The following is a 12,776-nucleotide window of genomic DNA, read 5'->3' as shown; positions in this document are numbered from 1 at the left end:
AGCGAGTGTGCCTGGGGTTGTGTGTGTATGTAGTGGTGGGGTGTCAGTGTCGATTCTCTGTCCCAGACTGGCAACGGAGAGGGAGGTGATCATGCAACAGGAAGGCTAGGATAGTCGATAAGTGAGCTGTGTCTCTCTAGGAAGTGGGAATGCAGGGTGGGAGTGTAACAGGGAAGAGAGCCAATGTTGACTCCGTGTGGGATCTGTTGCTTTGACTTTAGCCTTTCTCATTGCTTTTGTGATTATAATCATACATAATGGCCTGCCTCAGGGAACCCTACCCACCTGTGAATGGCTGCAAGAAAGAAGAAATGAACACATCCCCTCCCGAGGCTGGCCATTCCAAGAGAGGTTTTGCCAGACTGATAGTCCTTTTTACTTTACTTCCTCCTCGCCTCTCTCTCGCCTCTCTCTCCCTATTCTACCTTTTTACTTTACTTCCTTCTCTGATTCTATAAAAGAAACTGGCATCCAGACCCCAATAGGATGTTTTTTTGGGGGACCCTAGTCCGCCATCTTCTCGGTCTACCGGCTTTCCAAATGTTCCTTGCCTCAACACCTCGCCTCTGATTTATTGGCCCATCGTGTGGCGAGCATGGGGTGCTTGGACTCAGTAACAGGAGAGCTGGTTGTTATGAAACCAGAGGGAAAGGGGCTGGGCACAACCTTTGAAAGCATGACATAGCCCGAGGACATGACATAGACTGATTAGAACCAAATGGGTCCAAGATGGTGGACAAGTCAACTTCCTCTAGACCTTGAGCCTCACAATACACTCACTGTAACACATCAGCAAGCTAAATGGCACCACCCACAGGTGCCATGACAGTTCCAAGACCCACCGTAAGGATCAAAAAGTGGGCAGTGGCCCAATTCCTGGAAATCCCCGCCCCTTCCCAAAATAGCTGGAATACTCCTTTCACTCATTAGCCTAGGAAATTACCCACCCCTACAAAAACTGACAACCCCATATACCCTGGTGCCTTTCTCACCTTCTGAGATGGCCCACAGTTTATGGAGTGTGTTTCTCTAAATAAATCCACTTCTTATCTATCCGTTTGTCTCTCACTGAATTCTTTCTGCGATGAAACATCAAGAACCAGAGCTTCATTAAGTTCTGAAACCAGGTGTGTGATCTCAGTTGGAAGACTGGGTTTTGGCTGGGTTTGAGTCCCAGATGCATGGGTTCGAGTCCCAATCTGGGTTTAGGCTGAGTTCAAGTCGCAATCTGAGGGGCATGGTTTCAGTTACAGCTGGCCCTTTAAATCTGCGGGTTCCGCATTCACTCAGATTCATCCCACCTCGCATAGAAAATATTCAGAAAAAAAAATCTAGAAAGTTCCAACAAGCAAAACTTGAATTTGCTGAGTGCTGGCAACTATTTATATAACATTTACATTGTATTTACAGCTATTACAAATCATTTACATTGTTGGGTATTATAAGTAACAGAGATGGTTTTTTTTTTTTTTTTTGAAGATGTTGTGGGTAGGAGTTTATTAATTTATTTATTTTTGCTGTGTTGGGTCTTCGTTTCTGTGCGAGGGCTTTCTCTAGTTGTGGCAAGTGGGGGCCACTCTTCATCGCGGTGCGCGGACCTCTGACTATTGCGGCCTCTCTTGTTGCGGAGCACAGGCTCCAGACGCGCAGGCTCAGTAGTTGTGGCTCACGGGCCTAGTTGCTCCGCGGCATGTGGGATCTTCCCAGACCAGGGCTCGACCCCGTGTCCCCTGCATTGGCAGGCAGACACTCAACCACTGCGCCACCAGGGAAGCCCCATAGAGATGGTTTTAAAGTGTACAGGAGGATGTGCTGAGTTGTGTGCAAATACTAAACCATTTTATATAAGGGACTTGAGCATCCTCAGATTTTGAGCATTTGTAGGGTTTCACTCCAGTGTGTACTCTATGATATCCAATGAGATGTGAGCTTTGAATGAAGGCTTTTCCACATTCATCACATTTGGGGGTCCTGGAACCAATCCCCTACTAATACGGAGGGATGACTATCTTGTTTCCACCAATTTTCTTACTATTCAGCTCATAAGGAGAAAGTACGGCTGGGATCAGAAGGACTTGGACCTACAGTGAATATATTAATAGAAGAAAATTGGCCAAGAGTCATTGGTATGCAATGATAACTAAGAAGGCTTAGTTAAGGAGTGAGTTCTGGGGGGTTTGGGGAGTGTCGGCTGAGAGGTAAGAGGGTCAAAGGGTGAAGGCCTGAAAGTCTACAGTGTGAAAAGTCATGCAGCCTGGGTGAGGTGGGACCTTTGTAGCTTAAGGCTCTTGGTTGCTAGAAGGAGCCTGCACTAGAGAGATTTGTTAAGTAAGAACTGGATCCAAGTCATAGGGGCTGGACTGCTGTCTGGCTGTGCCCTACAATATATTCTCTATTTCGATAATTTTAAATAGATTTTCTAAAACTTCCATTTTTTACAAAATATAAAATGTTACAAAATATTTAAAGGCTAAAGAAAAAGTTGTCCACAATCTCATTACCCTAACATGGCCAGTTAAAATTTCTATACATTTCTTCCAGTCTGTTCACACACAAACCAGAATATACTCTAGTTGAGATCAGAGTATGTTCACCATTTTGTTATCTTTAAAAAAACTTTAAACATTGTAACAGAATTGCCTTTTGTTATAGTTTTTTTTTTTTTTTTTTTTCTTTTTGCGGTATGCGGGCCTCTCACTGTTGTGGCCTCTCCCGTTGCGGAGCACAGGCTCCGGACGCGCAGGCCCAGCGGCCACGGCTCACGGGCCCAGCCGCTCCGCGGCACATGGGATCCTCCCAGACCGGGGCACGAACCCGCATCCCCTGCATCGGCAGGCGGACTCTCAACCACTGCGCCACCAGGGAGGCCCTGTTATAGTTTTTATTGTAGTAATTTCTAACAGCCAATAAGGTAATATTTTATTGAATGGATATACCATAATTTAACAGAGCTTTATATTATGTTATTCAATAACACTGAGTTTATTTTTTTATTTTTTATTTTTTCCTATTTAAGTTCCCTTGACTTCCTACACCGCCACCACTGTCCTAGGCTCATGTGTTTTTGTTTGTTTGTTTTGTGGTACGCGGGCCTCTCCCTGTTGTGGCCTCTCTCGTTGCGGAGCACAGGCTCCGGACGCGCAGGCTCAGCGGCCATGGCTCACGGGCCCAGCCGCTCCGCAGCATGTGGGATCTTCCCGCACCGGGGCACGAACCTGTGTCCCCTGCATCGGCAGGCGGACTCTCAACCACTGCGCCACCAGGGAAGCCCACATTGAGTTTATTTTATTCAATTTTTCTTTTTTTTTTCCTCTTGGTCATCAAAAATAATGCTTTAAGAGACAAAAAAGTAGGTTAGTGGTTGCTAAGGGCTGGAGAGAGGGAGGAATAGGAAGTAACTGAATGGATTTATTGCTTTGGGTTAATGAAAATGTTTTCTAATTAGGTAGTAGTGATGCTTGTACAACTCTGTGAATATACCAAAAAAAACCCCCACACAACCCATTGAATTTTACACTTTAAAGGGGTGAATTGTACCTCTATAAAGCTGTTTAAAAAATATAATTCTGGACTTCCCTGGTGGCACAGTGGTTAAGAATCCACCTACCAGTGCGGGGGACACGGGTTCAAGCCCTGGTCTGGGAAGATCCCACATGCCGCGGAGCAACTAAGCCCATGAGCCACAACTACTGAAGCCTGTGAGCCACAACTACTGAGCCCGTGCGCCTAGAGCTCGTGCTCCACAAGAGAAGCCACCGTAGTGAGAAGCCCGCGCACCACAACGGAAGAGTAGCCCCTGCTCGCCGCAACTAGAGAAAAGCCTGCGCGCAGCAACAAAGACCCAACGCAGCCAAAAATAAGAATATATATATATATATACATACATATATATATATATATATATATATATATAAATAATTCTATCTTCTTGGGTGTAGTTTTTCCTTCTTTTGGGGTTATTTCCTCCAGCTGAATTCTAAGGAATGTCATTACTGAGACAAGCATGGTGAAAGTTTTTATTGTTCTGAATGCATGTGGCCAAACTCCTTCCCAAAGTTTTTACTTTCCTTTTTTCTTTATCAACTTAGTATCCTTAGCAGAATATGAATTCACCATTTAATTGAATTGTCTTTCCGCTTTCTACTTGCCTGCTTCTCACAAAGCACCTGGCTAGAGGCTGGAACTCCCCTCTTGGCTGGTCTACCACGCTGCCTCATTTTGGAGGATAATGGTGCAGGGAAGTGGGTGGTCAGGGGAAAAGGGAGAAGTGCAGATAATCCACAGACTTTCTGGGAAGGGTCACGGGTGTCTACCGCTGTGTGCTTCTGTGTCTCCAGATTTCTGTGGTTTTGTGTTTCTGAATCTGGATCTGTTTTATACTTACAGCCAACGTGTGTGGAGTGTTTTGTACGTACTGCTCATTGTGCTAAATGCTTTACACAAATTAGGTAATTTAAAATATAATTTAATAAGGGGTAGTTATTATATCATTTTGTAGGTGAGGTCAGAGACTTGAGAAAAATACATAGCTAATCAAGGGTGGGTCAAGATTTGAACCCACAGTCCCAGTGCAGAGCACTGGCTCTTAACCACTATGTCATCCAACTCTTAACACTTTTTTTTTGGCTGCCTAATTTAACACAACACCTATGACATTCTAAGATCGTTACCTAATTTAACACAACACCTATGACATTCTAAGATCGTTACCTAATTTAACACAACACCTATGACATTCTAAGATGTTACCCTGGTCTTCCCTGGAGGAGTGGTTAGATGCCATTTTCCCCATTGTTTGTCATCTTAAGAAAAGACTGATTTTCAGATAGCAAAGGTAGCAAAAGAGAATATCAGAAGATAAGATAAGGTTATTGGCCTATAAAGCAAGATTAGAAATTAAGATTGTAGGCTCTATCAGGATTTTCATCTTTTATGAGCTAATTAAGACTGATCATAAAAAGTAACATTTTAACTGAACAGCTCTTAGAAGCCTCATGTGCACCGTGACTTCTTCTAACACAGTGTTGGTGGTAGAAACAATTTGGTCCACATCCACAATCTCATTTGATCCTTAATAACAATTGTGGGGTGAATCTGATTATCATTTTCATGTTACAGAGGAAGAAACCAGCTCAGAGAAAGCCCCCGATTTGTTTAGTTAGAATCAAACTCAGAATCTTGATCTTTTAACTCTGTTGAGGGTTTTTTCTTCTGTGTTAGTTGCCTTACAGCTCCTCCAAATGTGTAGGGAAGGTGGTTAAATGACATAACAGGAAGTAAATCAGAAACATTGATATTTTGGGGGATGGAAATGCTTTCAAAGAATCCCCAAGTATGTAAGGATAAATATTACCCTCACCAGCTAGTTGTAACATTGTACAAAGCTCACTGGGAATGAACTGAGTGAACAGTGGTGGTCAGTGCTGTCAGGTATTCAGCACTATGCCACAAAAAGCAATCCTGAAATTTAAGAAACTGAGTGTGGTTTTTGCCAAGTAACACAAAAAGCATTGTTTTTATTAGAAAATTCTACAGATAGTGGCAACAGTGTCCCACATACCTGTGTCCCCACACACGAGAAAATAGGGCTGTATTGTGGTTAATCACATATCTTTTGGAGATGGCCAAACCAGGTTTCAAATCTCAGCTCTACCACTTAACTGTGTGACCTTGGGTAAGTACTTAACCTTTCTGGGCTTCAGTTTCTAATTTGTAAATTGGTGAAAATAAGCCCAAGCTTATCACCCCTTTCCCACCCCGCTCCTGCAGCCTGGCTATGACCCAGGAGCTACAGCCAAAGTCTGAGTGTAATGGCCACACCAGGGACCCACCTGTAACAGGGCCACCATCCTGTCATGGGGACTGGATTTCACTCTGAAGCATTTGTTTGTAACTTACATTGTACATCATCCTCTGCTAATCTCTAAAGTTATCTATCCAGGAAATGTAACACTTTTGATATTGGTCTCCAGGATTTTCTGAGGTGGATGGAAAGATGACAGCCTGACACGCTGTATGAAAGAGTTAATGATTAAACACAGTATCTGAGACGGTATCAATGTGTGAAAGTATCAATGTGTGGATATTAACAAATTTTTTAAACATAAAACTTAAAGATATAGATTACTAAAAATAATTATTTTAGTTAAAAAAATAATCTATACTCATAGTATAGATTTCAACAGTTAAAAAGGATTAGAGGGGCTTGCCTGGTGGCGCAGTGGTTGAGAGACCGCCTGCCGTGTCGATGCAGGGGACACGGGTTCGTGCCCCGGTCCGGGAAGATCCCACATGCCACGGAGCGGCTGGGCCCGTGAGCCATGGCCGCTGAGCCTGCGTGTCCGGAGCCCGTGCTCCGCAACGGGAGAGGCCACAACAGTGAGAGGCCCGCATACCGCAAAAAAAAAAAAAAAAAAAAAGGATTAGAGTAAAAAGTAAATCTTCTTTACACCCCCAAACCTCAGTCTCTCAATCCCCTTTCCTAGAGACAACTACAGTTTCCCAACTTTTTCTGGAGAGCCTCCCAGAGAGATATTGACCAAGCAAATGTAATATAATCAGGCTCCCTTTCTTTATACACATGGGAGCATGTCATAGATATTGTTTTTATATTTTGCTTTTTCTACCTAACAACATATACTGGAGATTGTTCCTTATCAGTATGTACAGTTCAGCATGTATAGACCATTTTATTATGAGTTCTTAAAAACACAGAAAAGAATTTTTCAGTGAACACTCATGTACACACCATCTATATTCTATAATTAATATTTCATTATACAGGGCTTCCCTGGTGGCGCAGTGGTTAAGAATCCACCTGCCAATGCAGGGGACACGGGTTCAAGCCCTGGTCCGGGAAGATCCCACATGCTGTGGAGCAACTAAGCCTGTGCACTGCAACTACTGAGCCTGCGCTCTAAAGCCTACGAGCCACAACTACTGAGCCAGCGTGCTGCAACTACTGAAGCCCACACACCTAGAGCCCGTGCTCCGCAACAAGAGAAGCGATAGCAATGAGAAGCCCGCGCACCACAGCGAAGAGCAGCCCCCGCTCGCCACAACTAGAGGAATCCCACGTGCAGCAACAAAGACCCAACACAGCCAAAAATAACTAAAATAAAATAAATAAATTTATAAAATAAATTTCATTATACTTTTTTACATATCTATCCATCACTTTATCTATCCATCAATATATCTTATTTTTTGATACATTTCAAAGTAGGCTGCAGACAGCAGCACACTTCCACCTAGCTACTTCAGCGTGCATAAAAGTAACAAGAATTAAATATTAGTTTACAGTTAACTTTTTTTCTTTTTTTTTTCCGGTACGCGGGCCTCTCACTGCTGTGGCCTCTCCTATTGCAGAGCAACAAGCTCTGGATGTGCAGGCTCAGTGTCCATGGCTCACGGGCCCAGCCGCTCTGCGGCACGCAGGATCTTCCCAGACCAGGGCACGAACCCGTATCCCCCGCATTGGCAGGCGGACTCTCAACCCCTGCGCCACCAGGGAAGCCCTAACATTTTTTTAAAGTAAAATTTGCAGGCAGTGAGTTGCACAGATTTTAACTGGACCATTCCATGAGTTTTGATAAAATTTACATTGGTATAACCCAAACTCCAATCAAGAGAGGAAACATTACTATCACCCAGAAAGTTCTATCATTCCCCTTCCCACTCAACCCCATAGGCAAAAAGATGTTCAACATTACTAGGGAAATGTAAATTAAAATCACAATGAGATACCACTACACACCAATCAGAAAAGGTAAAATAAGAAATTGTAATAACACCAAATCCTGGTGAGGATGTGGAGAAATTGGATCACTCATGAATTGCTGGTGTGAGGGAAAATGGTACGGCTACTCTGGAAAAGTATAGCAGTTTCTTTACAACACTAAACACTCGCTTACCACGTGACTCAGCAATTGTACTCCTGGGCATTTACCCCAGAGAAATGAAAATTTATGTGCACACACAAACCTGTACATGCATGTTCATAGCAGCTTTACTTGTAATAGCCCCTGTGGTATTGTGATTGATAAGATATATATATATATATATATATATTTTTATATATATATATATATATTTATATACACACATATTGGGATATTCAGATGACCAAAATATATTTCTTATATATATGTGGTTTTAGTCCACGGTTCCTGGCTCACAGCTTCCAAAAGCCTTGTAGTTTCCTAAGCATTGACAGTGATAAGGGTGTCTTTTGTGAATGAAGTGACTTTTAGAAGCACCTAAAGATCGGGGGCCTGGTTGCCAGGAGAACCAACCAAGTGATTAGAGGGTTGGAATTTTCAGTTCCACTCCCTGATTTCTGGGGAGGAGAGAGGAGCTTGAGGTTAAATCAATTGCCATTGGCCAGAGATTTAGTCAATCATGACTATGTAATGAAGTCTCCATAAAAACCCCATTTTCGGAGAGCTTCCACAATGGGAAACCAGGATGCTTCCATGTGCCACCATGCTGGTCCCCAAGCTCCATGAGGACAAAAGCTCCTTTGTTCAGGACCTCGCCCTATGTATCTCTTCATCTCCATGAGGACAGAAGCTCCTTTGTTCAGGACCTTGCCCTATGTATCTCTTCATCTGGGTTTTGAATCATATCCTTTAATATACTTTTATAATAAATCAGTAATCTAGTGAGTAAATGGGTTTTACTGAGTTCTGTGAGCCGTTCTAGCAAATTAATTAAACCCGAGAAGGGGGTCATGGGAACCTCTGGTTTATAACCAGTCTGTCAGAAGCACAGGTGACAACCTGGACTTGCACCTGGCATTCGAAGTGGAGGGTGGTCTTACATGTGGAATGTAATGCTATCTCCGGGTAGATAGTGTTGGAATTGAGTTGAATTCTCGAACACCCTGCTGGCATCCGAAAATTGCTTGTTGGTGTGGGGAAGCCTACACACACACACACACACACACACACACACGTTGGAATTTGGTCCAGAAACTGTTTTTCAGCCCCAAAGTGGAAACAACTTAAATGTCCTTCAACAGGTTAAACAAACTGGCACATCCATACCAAGGAACAGGACTCAGCAATAAAAAGAAAAAAGCTACAAACTACAGAGACACATAGTACCTTGGGTGGACCTCAGGGGGTTATGCTGAGTGAAAACAAGCCAATCTGATTCTGTTCATACAGCCCTCGTAAAATGACAACTATGTGAACAGATCACAGTGGTTGCCAAGGGTTAGGGAAGTGGGGAGGGAGGGAGGGAGGGAGGTGGCTACAGCTACAAAAAGGGCAGTATGAGGGATCCCTAAGCTGGAAGCATTCTGTGTCTAGACTGGTTGTGGTCACATGAGTCTACAGGTGATAAAATTATACGGAATTAAACACAGACACACAAATGTGTGCATATCAAACTGGTGAAATCTGAATGAGGTTGATGGATTGTATCAATGCCAATTTTCTGGTTGTGTTATTGTACCAGACATGCAAGATGTCACCATTGGGGAAACTGGATGAAGGGTATATGGAATCTGTGTATTATGCCTGACATTTGTGTTAAAAAAAAAAGGGGCATTTCTCGAAGCATACACAAAAAAGTGAAGAGTGTGAAAGGGAGGACTCTTCACTTTTCATTTCACACCTTGCTCTGTTTTTTGTTTTTGTTTTACCACATGCATGCAATACTTTGTTGTCTTTAATTACCACTTGTGTTTTTTTTTTTTAAGTTTATTTATTTATTTTTTTAATTAGTTTCTGCTTTATAACAAAGTGAATCAGTCATACATATACATCTGTTCCCACATCCCTTCCCTCATGCATCTCCCTCCCTCCCACCCTCCCCATCCCACCCCTCCAGGCAGTCACAAAGCACCGAGCTGATCTCCCTGTGCTCTGCGGCTGCTTCCCACTATCTATCTACCTTACGTTTGGTAGTGTATACACGTCCATACTTGTGTTTTGGTTCTGTAAAAAAGTATCACTTTTGGGACTTCCCTGGCGGTCCAGTGGTAAAGAATCCACCTTCCAATTCAGGGGATGTGGGTTCGATCCCTGGTCAGGGAACTAAGACCCTACCTGCCGTGGGAAAACTAAGACCACGTGCCACAACTACTGAGCTCACGTGCCGCAGCGAGAGAGCCCACGTGCTGCAAACTACAGAGCCCACGGCGCCCTGGAGGCCGCACGCCATAGCTAGAGAGAAGCCTGCACACCGCAATTAGAGAGAAGCCCGTGAAGCTGGCGCCCTTCAACAAAGACCCACGCGGCCAAAAAAAAAAAAATATATATATATATATATATATATATATATATATATATATAATTTTTAAGAATTTTACCTAAAAAAGTTGTGTTTTAGAAGCATAACATTATTTGGTAAGCTTGGAATTTGAATTACAACACAAGGAAGTGGTTCAGTATTGAATTCTGAGCATTGACATAATTGCAAATTTTATATTACAACTGTTGATCAGAAGGAGAGGAGAGGAAGCAACTAAGTATGAAACGGTTTAAATTATAGAAAAGTGTTCCTTAATTGAAATAAAATATAGCTGCATTTGGAGGCTTTTCCTTTTCTCGCTGTGATGGTAAGTTTTATGTGTCAACGTGAGAGCTGATAAAACATAATTTCTGGGTGTGCCTGCGAGGGTGTTTCCAGAAGAGATTAGCATTTGAATCTGTAGAAGAGGTGGTTCTCACCAATGCGGGTTTTCATCATCCAATCCACTGAGGGCCGGAATAGCACAAAAAGGCAGAAGGGAGAATTTGCTCTGTTTGAACGGAGACAGCCATCTTCTCCTTCCCTCGGACATTGGCTCTCCTGGTTCTCAGGCCTTTAAACTTGGACTGGAACTGACCCCAGCTTTCCTGGGCCTCCAGCTTGCAGATGGCGAATGATGGGACTCCTCAGCTTCCGTAGTCATGTGAGCCAATACCTCACAATAAATCTTTCTATATATTTATAAACATCCTATTGATTCTTTTTGGGAGAACCCTAATATAATCATTTTTTATTCTATTTGGCATAAGTTCAGACATTAAAATCTAGATCACATGTGTAAGGATTAGTCTAGAAATTGTCTCATTCCTTCAGTGAAGATTAAATTCTTCCATTGGATTAGAAAAATAGGATGCTAGGACTTCCCTGGTGGCGCAGTGGTTAAGAATCCACCTGCCAATGCAGGGGACACGGGTTCGAGCCCTGGTCCAGGAAGATCCCACATGCCGCAGAGCAGCTGACCCTGTGCGCCACAACTGCAGAGTCTGCGCTCTAGAGCCCACGAGCCACAACTACTGAGCCCACGTGCCACAACTACTGAAGCCCACACGCCTAGAGCCCGTGCTCCACAACAAGAGAAGCCCACGCACCACAACGAAGAGCAGCCCCTGTTCGCTGCAACTAGAGAAAGCCCGCGTGCAGCAGCGAAGACCCAACGCAGCCAATAAATAAATAAATAAATAAATAAATAAATAAATAAATAAATAAATAAATGAGTAACTTAAAAAAAAAAAAAAGAGCACTCCTCTTAAAAAAAGAAAAAGAAAAAGAAAAATAGGATGCTAGAGCCTTTAAAGGAAGAGTGGCCAGGACTGGGAAATCTGCCTCTACAATAAGAGATTATACCACATTAGTCTGGGATGAGATTTAGGATTAAGTTAAGCAATCGATAAATTTAGGAAACAATGAAGATACACAATTGTACCCAAATGTGAGTTTACAAATTTTTATTTTTTTTTACTTAAGTTTTTTTTTTGTTTACCAGAATAAATGATCATTTAAAAAACCTATACAAATAAAATGAAAACATTTTGATGTATTTTATTTCAGATTAATACATTAATGCCCTCTGTAATGTATTTTTAACATCAAGACCTAATTGAGATCTTACTATATAGTTTCATCTTTTTTCCAATCAATTATTGTATCCTAAGAATTTCCAAATTTCCTAAAAATTTTTCACAAATATATTTTTTGATGGCTATGAAACCTTACATCCTGGATGTACCATGACATTCAAAAATCCTCCTGTTTGATATTTAAGTCATTTGATATCACAAATAATGGTGAGACAAGCATCTCTATTCATAAAACTTTGTCTCTACTCACACTGCTCTCAGCATATGTAACTTCAATATACTTGAATATATTTAACTTCAATACGTGAAAAGTTCCATGTTGTTTTAATTTGCCCTTATGTTTCCCCATATTTTTATCTTATATTAGCTGCACATGTCACAAATCTCCTTTGGAGGAAGGAGTGCTTATTTGGAGATGTACTTCTGACATTACTTCACAGGTAAGCCTGGTAGGATGATTTGAAATCCTGGAGTATGCTGGAATAATGAAAAAGTGGGGAGAGGAGGAAGACAGAAAGTGATAGGGGATAAGAGGGGAAAATGGGATATGAGATGAGAAAGCCAGAGTGAAGCAAAGGGAAGATGGCATCTCCTCTTAAAGCCCCTTGAGCCATCTAAGTCGCCACACAGGCATCCAAGTGTGGTTTCAGCTTCTAAACAGAGTATTGTCAAAGAAGTCCAGACCCTATCGAAACACAAGGCATTCTGATTATCGTACGGTGGGCACAGAAAGAGCAAGGACTTTGGATTAGTAACTGGGGGAGTGGGAAAGCCATAGGTTTGTGTGGGAGGGAACAGGGGTCATAATAGGCCGGGAGAAAGGCCTGAGTTTTCCTTGGGATCTGCTTTGTGGGTGAGGGGGAGGAACCATGAGGGGATGAGCAACTTCAGGCCGTGGCAGCTCCGGCCAGTCTCCTTGCCTGGCCGTGTCCTGGTTTT

This window comes from Mesoplodon bidens (assembly GCF_964165515.1).
Source record: "Mesoplodon bidens genome assembly, chromosome: 9".
NCBI lineage: Eukaryota > Metazoa > Chordata > Mammalia > Artiodactyla > Ziphiidae > Mesoplodon > Mesoplodon bidens.
Note: the sequence above shows the minus strand (reverse complement) of the source record.